This window comes from Euprymna scolopes, chromosome 11 (assembly GCF_053919585.1).
Source record: "Euprymna scolopes isolate OS-2025 chromosome 11, ASM5391958v1, whole genome shotgun sequence".
Classification (NCBI taxonomy): Eukaryota; Metazoa; Mollusca; class Cephalopoda; order Sepiida; family Sepiolidae; genus Euprymna; species Euprymna scolopes.
The window spans coordinates 20,964,078-20,977,748 of NC_136492.1; the positions used below are offsets into that span (position 1 = coordinate 20,964,078).

Here is a 13,671-nt window from a genome sequence, read left to right on the forward strand (position 1 = left end):
GCCTCCAAGATGAATTTTCAGTTCTAACTCTGCCAATACTTGCATTCTGACTAGCTAATTCAGTATAAATTGAATATTCTAGAAAACATACTTCAGCCAAACGAGCAAGCATTTATAATGGGAGAGAAAAGAAGTACTGATATATATATATATATATATATATATATATATATATATATATATATATATATATTTTAATAAATACTTCACTTTTTAATAATTTTTCATAATATTAATAGGATAGCGCGTGTGTTATTTATTTTGTGTGTCACGCTTACATCCGAGTGATTGTCGTTTAATTGTTATGGACTTTCATTTCTTGTAATAAATAATTTTACCAAGAATTCTTCATAAGTTTTGCTTTCGGTTATAGCTGACAGCACTTAAGTCATTTTTTTTTATAAATAATTTTACCAAGAATTCTTCATAACTTTTGGTTATAGCTGACAGCATTTTTAAGTCATTTTTTTTTATAAATAATTTTACCAAGAATTCTTCATAACTTTCGGTTATAGCTGACAGCACTAAAGTCATTTTTTTTTTATAAATAATTTTACCAAGAATTCTTCATAACTTTTGGTTATAGCTGACAGCATTTAAGTCATTTTTTTTTTATATAAATAATTTTACCAAGAATTCTTCATAAGTTTTGGTCAACTTGTATATATATATATATATTTTTTTTTTTTCATAAGTTTTGGTTTCGTTTCGATTCAAACTGATGCACCCAAGTCATACGGATATATTTTCTTCTTTTGGAAATATATAACATATAAAAATCTTTATTATTTTTATAATATATAAAAATCGATAAAATATTAACTCTATAATAATATATACGAAATCTGCAAGAGCTACAATATCATATTTAAGCACATTTTACGACCCGGCTATGTCATGCAGCCCTGCTAGCTTAGATAAATACTTTGCAATTTTAACAAAAGAGCTACAATAATATCAGAGCATCTCCATTTATGCTTAATATCCACAGAATGCAAACGCATTATATTACATATGAATGAGTCCCCTGTCGAATTTCCAAATGTCCCTCTAGTTTTCATAATTTTAATTGAAATTATTTTTAAGATTTTTATTTATTTTTTTAAATATTTTTTTATTCATAATTTTTAATATTTTTTAATTCTTTAACCTTGCAGAAAGCATTCTGACCGGCAAATTCGGTATAAATTGAATATTTTAGAAAAGCTCTTTTAGCCAGACGAGAAAGCATTAATAATCGGAGAGAAAGGGTGTACTTATATATATACATATATATATATATGAACAAATGATTAATAAAACATGTTAAAAGACATCTTGAAAAAGAGTTAAAAACATATTTAATTTTAAAAAGGAAGCACAAGATAAGTGGATAGTCCTTAATCCGTGGAGTTTCGAAGAAATACTCTCCTTCTCATCAGAGGGCAGGAATTAGCAAAATGCGGGATCGGATTTTGCATGTAAAAGTATTTAGTGAAACTACAAGTAAGTCACAGATCTTACTTGGTTAAAAAAAGGGTGAGGTAAGGGGAGTAGAAGAAAAGAAATTTTTTTATATATAAGTAGAATTTTACAAAACGTTTTTATTATTCAGCAGAATACTTCAAAGTTGGGTGCTCCTTAATCCGCGGAGATTCAAAGAATGCTATTTCTTCTCATCAGATTTTATATATATTATATATTGAATAAATATTTAACGTTTTGATGATTTTTATTTAATTTGAAACTATTTAAAAATATTTTTTATTTATTATTTTTAATATTTCCTTAATTTTTTAATAATTTAAATAGGAAAAATAAATGACGAAAATAAAATTGAATAAATTACAATGTTTATTGATGTATCAAATTCACACAAGGAATTATAATAATGTAGAATCGTTAATCCATGGATTTTCAAAGGTATGCTTCTTTCATCAGAGGTTAAACGTTAATAAAAAAAATGTATCTCTGATCAGCATAAACGTTAAAAGAAAAAAAATATATTAAAAAAAACTTATGTGAAAAAACAAATTAAAATCAATCAGTTAGTCATTCCAATTAATTTCTGAAATAGTAATCCATGAAGTCAAAAGACGAATCTGGAATCCAAACGTAAGCAATGCAAGTCTAAGCTGAAGCATAAAAACTTTGTTAAAATTTAAAAAATCAAATAAATAGTGAAACTGTAATATTCACATTGAAGAGCAAGTCATCCCAGATGTGAATGGATAAATGTAAAATCACAAACAAATTCATTATATATATATATATATATATATATATATATATATATATATATATATATATACACTAGCGATGGGGAGGGGGGCTTTGCCCGGGCATAAAATATAATTCATTATATATATATATATATACTAGCGAGGACGGGGGCATAAAATATTATTATATATAGAGTCGTGGTGTCAAAAGTTAAAAAAAAAAAAAAAAGTATTTGGATGCGTCAGCTAGAATTGAAACCGAAAGGAAAACTGCAGCATTCAATACTGGTGACGTTACCACTGTACCAACGTAACATGCATATGAACTGATTAAAAATAAAAATTAAAAAAAAAAAAACTAGGATGAATGTACAAAATATATAACGATTTTTTTCAACTTTGATCCATTTTTGACCCCTTAAAAACTATTTTAACTGGCTAAAGACCCATAAAAGAATAGTCCATAAAAACAATCAAATAATTTGGGGCTGCTCTGCAATCGTTTAGTTTTGGAAGAGATAGTGCTTGAAAATATGGAGACAGATATATATCTATATCTATATATAATAGTTGTATAGTTTTAGTTTCTTAGATGTAAATCCACTGGAACTCACTCTGATTAAAGCTAAAGATTCCATAAAATATATGAATATAAAAAAATAAAATGTCTTCACCAATAGAAATTAAAGACATGTTTTAATTTCTAACTGACCAACACACGCATAAACCATTTCTCACTCCTCCTTCTTTCTTTTTTGTTTGATCCCCGTCTTCTATGTTTACTGTTTCTCCTCTTAGTTTAATTGGATAAAAACTTTTTGTATACAAAGAATTCAATATTCTTGAGTTTGGCCATAAGTAATATCACAGCCTGATGACACAATATCTCTGAAAAGAGGCACTGCAGAAATATGTATGCACATATGTAGCCAATAATTTGTGTGTGTGTGTGTGTGTGTACATATATATATATATATATATATATATATATAAAAAGGGATCCCTCAGTTTTTGACAGACTATGGTTACCCACAAAGGGGTGCCTGCGCATAAAAATCTTATTGACAGGAGGTGCGCAATCTTCAACCACACCTCTCCTGAGTCGACATTGTTAAATACCAGTTACAAGTAAAGTGTACAAGACGACTAAAAACAAATGCTGAGATAAGCGGAGAGCACACACAGTGCCTAAAATTCCCAAAAGGTCACCCATCGGGTACTAACCAGGTTCAACGGTGCTTAACTTCGGTGATCTGATGAGAACCAGTGTGTTAACACAATTATGCCGTATATATATATATATATATATATATATATATATATATATATATACACGGCATAATCACATTGACACACCGAAGTTAAGCAACATTGAACCTGGTCAGTACTAAATAGGTGACCATTTGGGACTTTCAGATGCTGTATGTGCTCTCCGCTTATCTCGGCATTGTTTCCAGTCATCCTGGACTTCACCTTACCACTGGACTCAAACAGTGCGAATTTAGGAAAGATTTGGTTGGGGATTGCAGAACCCTTGCTTCACAAATACGCACGCAGCCGCCCTTACAGGGGATATCCTTTGTCTTTCAAGTCTGAACGAGAGCATATATATATATATATAGTACCAGCAAAAAGAAAGTCAGCACTTGTAAATTTTTCAAAAGCTGCAAATTTAAGCTAAACTTAATATACCTGTTTAAACAACCTATACCTCATTTAATTCGCCTTTTACTTTTAATTTTACCTGTTCATATTTAACTTTTAATTGAAATATTCTAGTGTTCACGTCAATTTAAAAAAAATAACTTCAAATTGAGAAGGCAAAAAGAAATCTGCAGCAACAAATTCGCTTAAATCAGGCTTAAATTATCGCCCCTAAATCAGTTTAAAAGATCCCCCAACAGGCAACAACGCATTTCTAATCGTAATTGTTGTTATTCCAGGTTATACAACGTAACATTGAGTCCATATGCCACGACTTTCACGTCAGGAGCTCATTAATCTCCACCTTTCTGGTTTATCCAATCAAGAACTCGGGCACAGATTGTGATGAGAAAACGGCACGAAAGACTGCGCAAAAGCACCAAAACACCATCAGTGTTTGCGATGCCCCTAAATCTAGTCGTACTAGAGTTACTTCTAACAGGGAAGACAATGCTATCAAGATCCACAGCCTAAGAAACAGATTTGAAACGGCTCCCCAAATCCAACAACAGTGCAATCTTGTTAAAAAGTGCTCTCTTTCTATTGTCAAGAACAGATTAAAGGAATTTAATTTGCGAGGACATATTGCAAGACGCAAGCCAATGTTTCTGTAAAGAACAGAAAGCGCTGTCTAGATTTCGTCAGATGCTATCAAGATCATGACTCTTCATAGTGATCAAAAGTGATTTTTAGCGCCGAAAGCAAGTTCAATAGGCTAGGCAGTGATGGTAGTACATCCGTTGAAGGAAAGACAAAGAATTTAATCCTCAGTTTCAACGCACAAGGTGGTGGAGGATCAGTTTTGGTGTGGGGCTTATTAGTACCAATTGTCCAGGGCTTATAGTCGAATTAATTCGACCAAGTACATTAATATGTTGACTGAGCATTTTCTACCCTACTTTGATCGGAATTCAGATGATAATCCCAGTTTCATGCAGGATAATGCTTCCATTCACACAAATGGCAATGTCAAGAGGTTCCTGGAAGAGCATGATATTCCGTGTTTGGATTGACCTGCACAATATCCAGACCTCAAGCCTATCGAAAACATATGGCATTACATCAAGCAACAGCTATGCAATGATAAAATTTCAAATTTGGAAGAACTTTGAACAAAAATTAAAGAAAAGTGGGATGCCCTTTCCCAGGAGTATTGTTAGAAATTCTGCAAATGCATCAGGTCGCCTGATTGGCTAATTCATGCTGTATATTGTTTTATAAGGAACATTCCTATTGGTTAATTTTAACGTCCACACTCTAGAGAGTTTGGCGGGCTTTTGAACATGTTTCTCTTGCAGTTCCAGTCAGAGTCGGTATGGGGAAGGAACTCATAACTTTCTCTTCAATTGAGAGTCTTGAGACTCATATTTTGTCCCACGAGGGACTAATACCACAGCCTACGAAAGGGCGAATATTAACTGTTTCAGTCTCGAAAAACTTACACCTAAGTTAAGGCAATGTATGTAATAATGATTATTACACACTCGTCTTGTTGAGATACGACTATTGTGAGCTCCAGTCTGGAGTCTTTCTTGAATTATGATCATTTGCCGACAACGACATTCTCAACCCATGAAATTATGCGTTACAGCTTCCAGCCTGGACCAGAACCTCTTGACCTTTCAGTTCCAGACCAGTAAAGAGAACTTACGAAGAATGAACTATCATATCGAAAGATATTTTAGCCCTGTACCCTTTGGCTAGCAAAACGAGGCATAAATTTGTTTTGCAACACTTGTTCACTGAATAAATCAGAACACTATTATAAGGTAACTTGTTGTATTTGTTTGTGGTTTCTTGCCTGGGTGAGAAATTATTTCTCATAGTATTGCTGCAGTCTAATTCAAGGAATTTCCAAAACATTGCAGGCTGTCAAATTGCAGAAAGGCTATGCTACTAAATATTAACTTGTTCATTGTGTTCCTGTTGTATTTGTGTTGCATTAATGTCCTAAAGTTACATTTAAATAACAATTTTCCATTGTGCGGACTTTCTTTTTGCCTCCTCAATTTGAAGTTATTTTTTTAAATTGACGTGAACACTAGAATATTTCAATTAAAAGTCAAATATGAACAGGTGAAATTAAAGAAGAATAAAAGGCCAATCAAATGAAGCATAGTTTGTTTAAACAGGTACATTAAATTTAGGTTAAATTTGCAACTTTTGAAAAAATTACAAGTGCAGACTTTCTTTTGGCCGTGTGTGTATGTGTGTGTGTATATATATATATATATATATAATATAAAGCTGAACGTCTGTGTGTGTGCTGGTCAAAAATAGGCTCCTATATGGTTGACTATTATAGAAAACTGATCACATATGACAGAAGATGTATTGAGACACAGGAATGGGTATGTTTGATCTGGCATAATGATGATTCATTAAAATTGTAGGGTCTGCGTTCGCGCCTGGTCCACAAAGTATGGGAATAAAAAATTTAAAAATTAAAACAAAAAACGTTTACAAGTGTTTTTGATATAGATGCACATAATACTTTGATAAGTATGTTTTAACTTAAATAGGGATGATATGATAAAATTGTGGGGGTCTGCGTTCGCGCCTGGCCTCCATAGAATGGAAATAGGCACAAACTTTAATAAAGACTTTTCATATCTATCTGCGTAAGTATACTTTGATAATTATGTTTCAGTTTGAAGAAATATGGTATAATAAAATTATGGGGTGTTCGTTCGCACCTGACCTCCATAGAATGGAAATATGTCACAAAGTTTAACAAGGTTTTTTTAATATATATCCACAGAATATTGTGATAAGTGTTTCAGTGTGAACAGGTATGGTATGATAAATTATGGGGTTTATCTGTTTTATTTTTACTTTCATCATATTTTGCTTTGGTTTTGATACCTCCAAATTCGAAGTTATCTTTTTACAACCCTTCCTTTTCATAACCTATCATACTTTCCTAAATCAGAGTCCATTTTCTGTAGGCTGTTTTTGAACCAAGTCAACAACGGGTACTTTTGCTAATATATATGAGAGAGAGAGAGAGAGAGAGAGAGAGAGAGAGAGAGAGAGAGAGAGAGAGAGAGAGATCCATCCTCCAGGTGCTACCTGCAGGGGTAAGTACCACTTAGCCAATGATGAAGTCGGTGTGTGCTGTGCACACGTGATTTGACGGCTGTTAATTACTCCTCTGTTACATAATAGTTTCATAACTGGCAGCCATATTGGACTTCTGTTATGACAAATTTCCGTCAGACCAATTACAAAATGGATGGCTATTCAACTTGTTGGCACAGAAAGGATCATAAACAAATAAAATGAGCCAAATTTTCAGGGAAGATTTCAAAACAATTACCAAAACAATTTTATTGCCAAAAGAAAATTAAAAAAAAAATTGCTTTACATTTTTTTTCTTTTATTTTTGTAAATAGAATAATTTTTGAAAGGAAAGTGCATTCTTCATATTTCTGATCCTAGAAAAAAAAATCTATGACGGATACATGCACTTTTAGTTAAGTTTTTTAAGTTGGCTTTGAATTTTAGGGTGGACACCTGTGTGTGTGTGTGTGTATATATATATATATATATATATATATATATATATATATATATATATATATATATATATATATATTCAAATACAGAAGTCCTGTGTTCCCAGAGACTGCTTCTGGGTTGGCTAGTAGTGTTATCACTATATTGTATTCCAAAAATCACGTAAATGTATTACTAATATATATATATATATATATATTATATATATTATACATTTACGTGATTTTTGGAGATTTTTGGAGATTCCAAAAATCACGTAAATGTATTACTAATATATATATATATATATATATATATATATATATTATATATATTATACATTTACGTGATTTTTGGAATACAATATAGTGATAACACTACTAGCCAACCCAGAAGCAGTCTCTGGGAACACAGGACTTCTGTATTTGAATATTGAAACATGATTATTTATGCCATTTTTCATTTGTTTTTTTTTGTTCTATTTTTCCATCACGCTTGCTGTTTTTTGGGGTTTTTTTTTTCTTTCGATTTTTGTTAGAAGTTTTAACATTTAAACAGGGTTATTTCTTTTCCATTCACTTATTCTTATATTTCCATATATTTTTTTAATTTCTCCACATATTATGATCGTATTTTATGTGGGTGTGTGTGTGTGTGTATATATATATATATATATATATATATATATATATACACACACACACAAACACACACACACACACACATAAAATGCTAATATTTAAAAAATCACTGCATAACAAATTTTTACATTTTGAATGGTGTCTAGATTTCTACAACTGATTTAGGGTATTTTTTCATTGCTAAATCAGGAAATGGCATGCGTTTCTCTCCATCAGGTAAGGTTTTTGTGAAAAGTTAATTTGAAAAAAAAAAAAAAAAAAAAAATCAGATCTTATGACAAAATCGATTACATTTTTGTGACATTATCAACTGATTTTTGTCAACACACATTATCCTAAATATATTTTTAAAAGAAAAATATTTTGCCAACATATATTGATTACCTAATAGAAATATCGATTACTGTAAACTGAATGGTGGGCATTGATAAAGATAAGTATAAAGATAAGTATAAATAAGTATTTATTATTGTTTCCATGGCAGATGCTCGTCTGAACTCCAGTCTCTGGCCCCCCCCTCGCCAATCTTTCACGAAAAACACCCGTCTAGCTGAATCCACTGTGAAAAATTTCCCCCACTCTATATCTGTGCCTAAATCAAAACGCGGATTCCATGAACAAAGCTTCTTTCTTAGAACTGCACGCCTGTGGAACTCTGTTCCGTCTGCCTGCTTCCCTCCGGACTACAACTTGGATGTCTTCAAGTCCAATGTTAACAAATTCCTAATGAACCGCCCCCTTAAGTAAACATTTCAGCAAATCTCCTCACTAACGTAATGTACTTGCAATAACCCTTATCCCTGAGTGGCTTCCGGGCCTTGATAAGTGGTGATCACTGTGTAAAAAAAAAAAAAAAAAAGTATAAAGATAAGTACATGTAAATTATATGTTGCTTCACCATTGTTCAAACTTTAGGGCTTGAACTTTTGTTTCTTCGAACTCCTGATGTTAAAGAGCATCTCTCCTCTCTCTCTCTCTCTGGCTCTTTCATACTCTCTCTATTTTCTCTCTCTGTGTCTCTATTAGATAGTAGATCGAGAGAGAGAGAGGGAGAGGGTGGGAGGAGGTCAGAGAGATATTTTTGTAGTTAATCCACGTTGCAGGAAGTGACGTTTCATCTAACCGGATGTCATGTGATGCTACGTGGCAAGGTTGGTGAAACGTTGAGTCTCTCAGAAAATGCCGAGCTGAGCAGAAGTCTAAAATGGTTCTCTCCTAAGTAAGGGGGGGGGGAGATGCGCGCCCCAGACGTGGGACGTGGTAGGTACGCACAGTGGAGACCATCGATGGCGACATCTGCAGATCATGCCTGGGAGAATAAAAGGTTGAAAACCCAACATCTGTCTTCATCTTGTGTATTCCGGCGAAAACAGCAAGAGAGCTCCACCCAGATGAAGACTCTCCCAGAGCAGCGGACCAGGTATGAATCTTCTTTAATTCAAACACATAAATACACAACAAGTGTCCTAACCACTAGACAAACGGTTTAAGGGATCTTGGGTCCTGTTCTCTCGTCTCTTAACACTCGTAATATCTCTCTCTCTCATCGTCGTAAACTTCTTCTCTTCATTAGTAAAATGGACACGTCATCACCAGAGTACCAGTATCCCTCAAGTAAAGTGTCCAAGTAAAATCCTCTTCTTCTCCCTCCCTTATGTAACACTGAAATGCTCAGCAGCAGAGAGATTTCTCATCAGATTCCAACAGTAGTTAGTCATCATGACTGCATCCCAGCCACCCTGACACTTGGTCTCCATCTCTTTCAGATCCTAATGAAATCTCTCCCCCTGTTCGTAACTCATTGAACCCAGGTTCTCAGGAAACCGGCTCATATATAGAAATAGGTTGCAGCCCAGGTTCTTGAAAGCAGTTAGCATGTTGTTAACAATTTTGCTGGCCTTATTGTTGCCAAGAAAGTTCTTCACTAGAACAAATTCCACTTTGTTCATTGAGTTTTTGAACTCTGAATCTCTGATGAGCTGCCAGATCTGAGGACTTGTCAAAGATACAAGTTTTCAACTTCTCCATAGTTAATCTTGGAAAAGCCTCACACAAGTAAGTGAAGCAGTCATCATCCCTGTCCAGAGCTTTGGTGAACTGCATAAGTCGAGCTTGATCTGCAGCAGTGGGAAGAGTATTCTGTCTCTGCACACCAGAGGGTCATTGATGATGTTCCTTTCTTTGGAAGGCACCAATTCCTCCCGCATTGAGCACCAATTTTAAGAAGATTTTGAGGTTTTATGATTTCAAACTGATCCCTTATCGACATAATCACCCAGAACTATCGAACCTGAATACTCCTTGTCATTAAAATAATCGTTTCCAATCAACACAATTAATCGACGTGGCATTCTAATTCTTCCCGTTGCAAATTGTTAAATAAATCACTTAATATTGCCAATCTCCACTGAATCGTTTTCATCCATTTATTTCTTCATATTTGTGTCCTATCACTCACGTTCACAACAGGAAGAAACAAAAAAATATATACAGTTTTTACACAACTTTTATAATGGCTATTATATCATTGTTTTCTCAATGGCTTTTTTTTTTTTTAGTAGAGTTATCTAACAAAACACTGTATTTGTTTTTGAATTAAAGTTCATAGCTTTTTATATTACAGGCTACTTCATGGCATAGCTAAAAAGTGCGATTAGAGGCCTATTGATAAATGTTTGATTTTCAATGGTTTTTTTAAATGAAATTTAGTCAACTATATGTGAAAATATAAAGAATAGCATTCTGACGCATTCCCATGAATAAAATGTGTTGAAAATTAAATAAATGAAAATCCATATTTTTTTGTTGTGCAAACTGATAACAAAACATTTTTTTTAAACAGAACTCGTGCAATATATGCGTTTACGTTATTATGGTTTGTGACATAAATTATGTCTAAAAACAATAACTGCGCCTGGAAGCTACAGCATGTCATTGATCAGATTGTCTGATTAGCAATATTTGCATTCATTGCATGTAAGTGTGCTGCGGGTTGGTTCTATATATGAAAATCGAATAGACCACACGTTCGTAAATGCACGTATTATCACTCACGGATGCCGAGAAATAATTTATGTCTTAGAAAAAAAAAAAAAAAAAAAACACACAAAAAAGGAAATTATCTGTGCAAGAAAGAGCCATGAGACGGACCGTTTAACTTGTATAGAATCTACAGTCGACTTATACACAGGTAATACCTAAAATGACACAATTTTTGGTTTTAAAATGCCCATCGACTTATATACAACATCGACATACACAAGTTTATACAGTAAATAAAAATCCCTATTTTTTTTTTTTTTTTTTTTTGCAAATTGATAAGTATTAAACAAAACACATGACTTTTAAATTACTCTTTCTTAGTTAATGGATTTCATTATTTAATACAAGTAGCGGTATAGCTCAGCTTCAAACAGACAGATACCAAATCTCCACCAGTAATAGATTACTACTACTACTACTACTATTACAATAGTTCAATCAATACAAGCAACAGCATAATTTCAACTTAAGACAGAGAGATACCAAATCTCCACTAGTAATAGTATTACTACTACAATAGTATAGTCCTGGCTTCAGACAAACAGACAGATACCAAACATTCTCTACTAATAGATTACAACTACTACTATTACTACACTAGTATAGTTAATACAAACAGTATAGTTTCGGCTTCAGACAGGCAGATACTAAATCTCCATCAGTAATAGATTACTCCCATTACCCCATACTACTAGTAATACTACTACTATTACTACAACATGCTGGGTGGCACAATTTATTTTTGGTATGCCATTCCTGCCAGCAGGTAGATCCTCTTCTGACGTAACTGTGACGTTGACAAAACTTGATCTGTGACTCGATTAATCATAAACACAAAAAAATGCTTAGAATTATATTCGGCGACATATGTGAACGAGGGATGCAACCACCCGATTTACCCTATTCCCAAGAGTACAGGCATTTCTTCAAGTTATTTCACAAACTCCAGACTCGAGGTAAATTCTATTTGCTCTATAACATCGGCGAGTAGATGTGGAAATGTGGCATCCGCAAAGTCGTCAAGAATCTTCAAGTTACGTAGATCTGGATTTTTTTTTTTCTTTTTTTTTTTAAAGTATCCATCTGAACGAAAAAATGCGAAAGTTGAACTGATCTTTTTTATTAATGGTAAAGCAAAAAAAAAAAAAAAAAACCCAAAAAAACCCTCAAGTTTAAAATAACAAATGTTAAATACATGAAATTATACAGATTGATGTAGAAAGCATCATGGAATTTCCACAGACTCCCATTAGTTATTGTTACTACTACTACTACTACTACTACTACTACTACAACAGTCGGTATAAAGGATTAATTCCTTGATTAAAATATTAAAGTTACTTCTCTTTAATTAATATATTAAATGGTTGGAAAAGACCCCCTTCCCTCATTTTAGGGTCAAAGAGTTAATGACATTGTAGACTGTCCTCCACTCCCATAAACAGGACCACCGAGCTAGCTAGCTAGCTAGAAAATGAATAAGAAGTAAAAAAAAAAAAAAACATTGAAATCAATGTATTACACAGACAAAGCAACGCCATGAACAATTAACCATTTATCAGCTGAAGAGAATTTGGAAATATGAGAAAGAAAACAAACATCCCTAGTTTCAGTTTTGAGTTCAGGGAAAGAAACTTGCATAACAAAACACACCTTATCATTTTAAACACAGGAATTATCTGCAAAATAAAGCAGAAATAATTATATTCATCTACGTGAATAAACGCAAAGGTTGGGTCCATTTCTTGCACTAAAGGTAAAGCCAAAACGTCCAATTTCAAGTTTTAATAGACACTGCGCCATCTTTTTAATATACTGCTCATATGTGATATCAGTTGCAAGGTTGATTTGCATATTAGTTTTGAAAAAGGACGTTTTATCAATTACCTTTTATTTTATTTCTAAATTTTTAAGATGAAGATTGGTAATTTAGATTATTCGGACAGCTGTTCTCATCTTGAGTGTTATTTTCACAAGGTTTTGGTCAGGTAACCTACAATCTTCCTCAGGTGTATCTTGTCGAATCTCTGGAATCTTTCTGTCAAACTCAGGAATTTGAACACAGGTTCTAACAGAACCCTTTATTTAATCCACGAGGGTAGTATGCTCTCGTTCCATCTGCCATGACCGGGTAGAAGCCCTATGTAATTCTCAGTAGTATGTTGAGTGTCACACCTAAATTTTTTCAAGTACTTATCCACTATGGCATGCCCCTTGCAGACAATTATAGTATGAATTTTTGGGAGCCTTAAACCTATTTTTGTTTTAAGATGCATAATCTAACTACTTATCAATATATAAAAGGCTTCCTTCAGTTTTGACAGACTATGGATATCCACGGTGAGGGTGCAAGAGTTGCGCAATCCTGAACCACACCTCTCCTGAGTCGACATTGTCGAATACCAGTGGTAAGTGGAGGTTCAGAACGACTGGAAACAATGCCGAGATAAGCGGAAAACACATACAGCACCTAGAATTCCCAAATGGTCACCCATCTGGTACTAGCCAGGCTCAATGTTGCTTAACTTCGGTGATCTGATAGGAACCGGTGTGTCAACATGATTATGCTGTATTACTTACCAATA

At 33.4% G+C, this 13,671-nt stretch overlaps 1 protein-coding gene and 1 pseudogene across 1 annotated transcript in view; both read right to left on the reverse strand.

Annotated features, from left to right (window-relative positions):
* The window catches only part of LOC145287800 (diphosphoinositol polyphosphate phosphohydrolase 1-like), a 567,419-nt gene that overhangs the window by 128,973 nt on the left and 424,775 nt on the right, over window positions 1-13,671 (reverse strand). The window lies entirely within an intron of this gene.
* LOC145288312 (5S ribosomal RNA) lies at window positions 13,545-13,661 on the reverse strand (annotated as a pseudogene).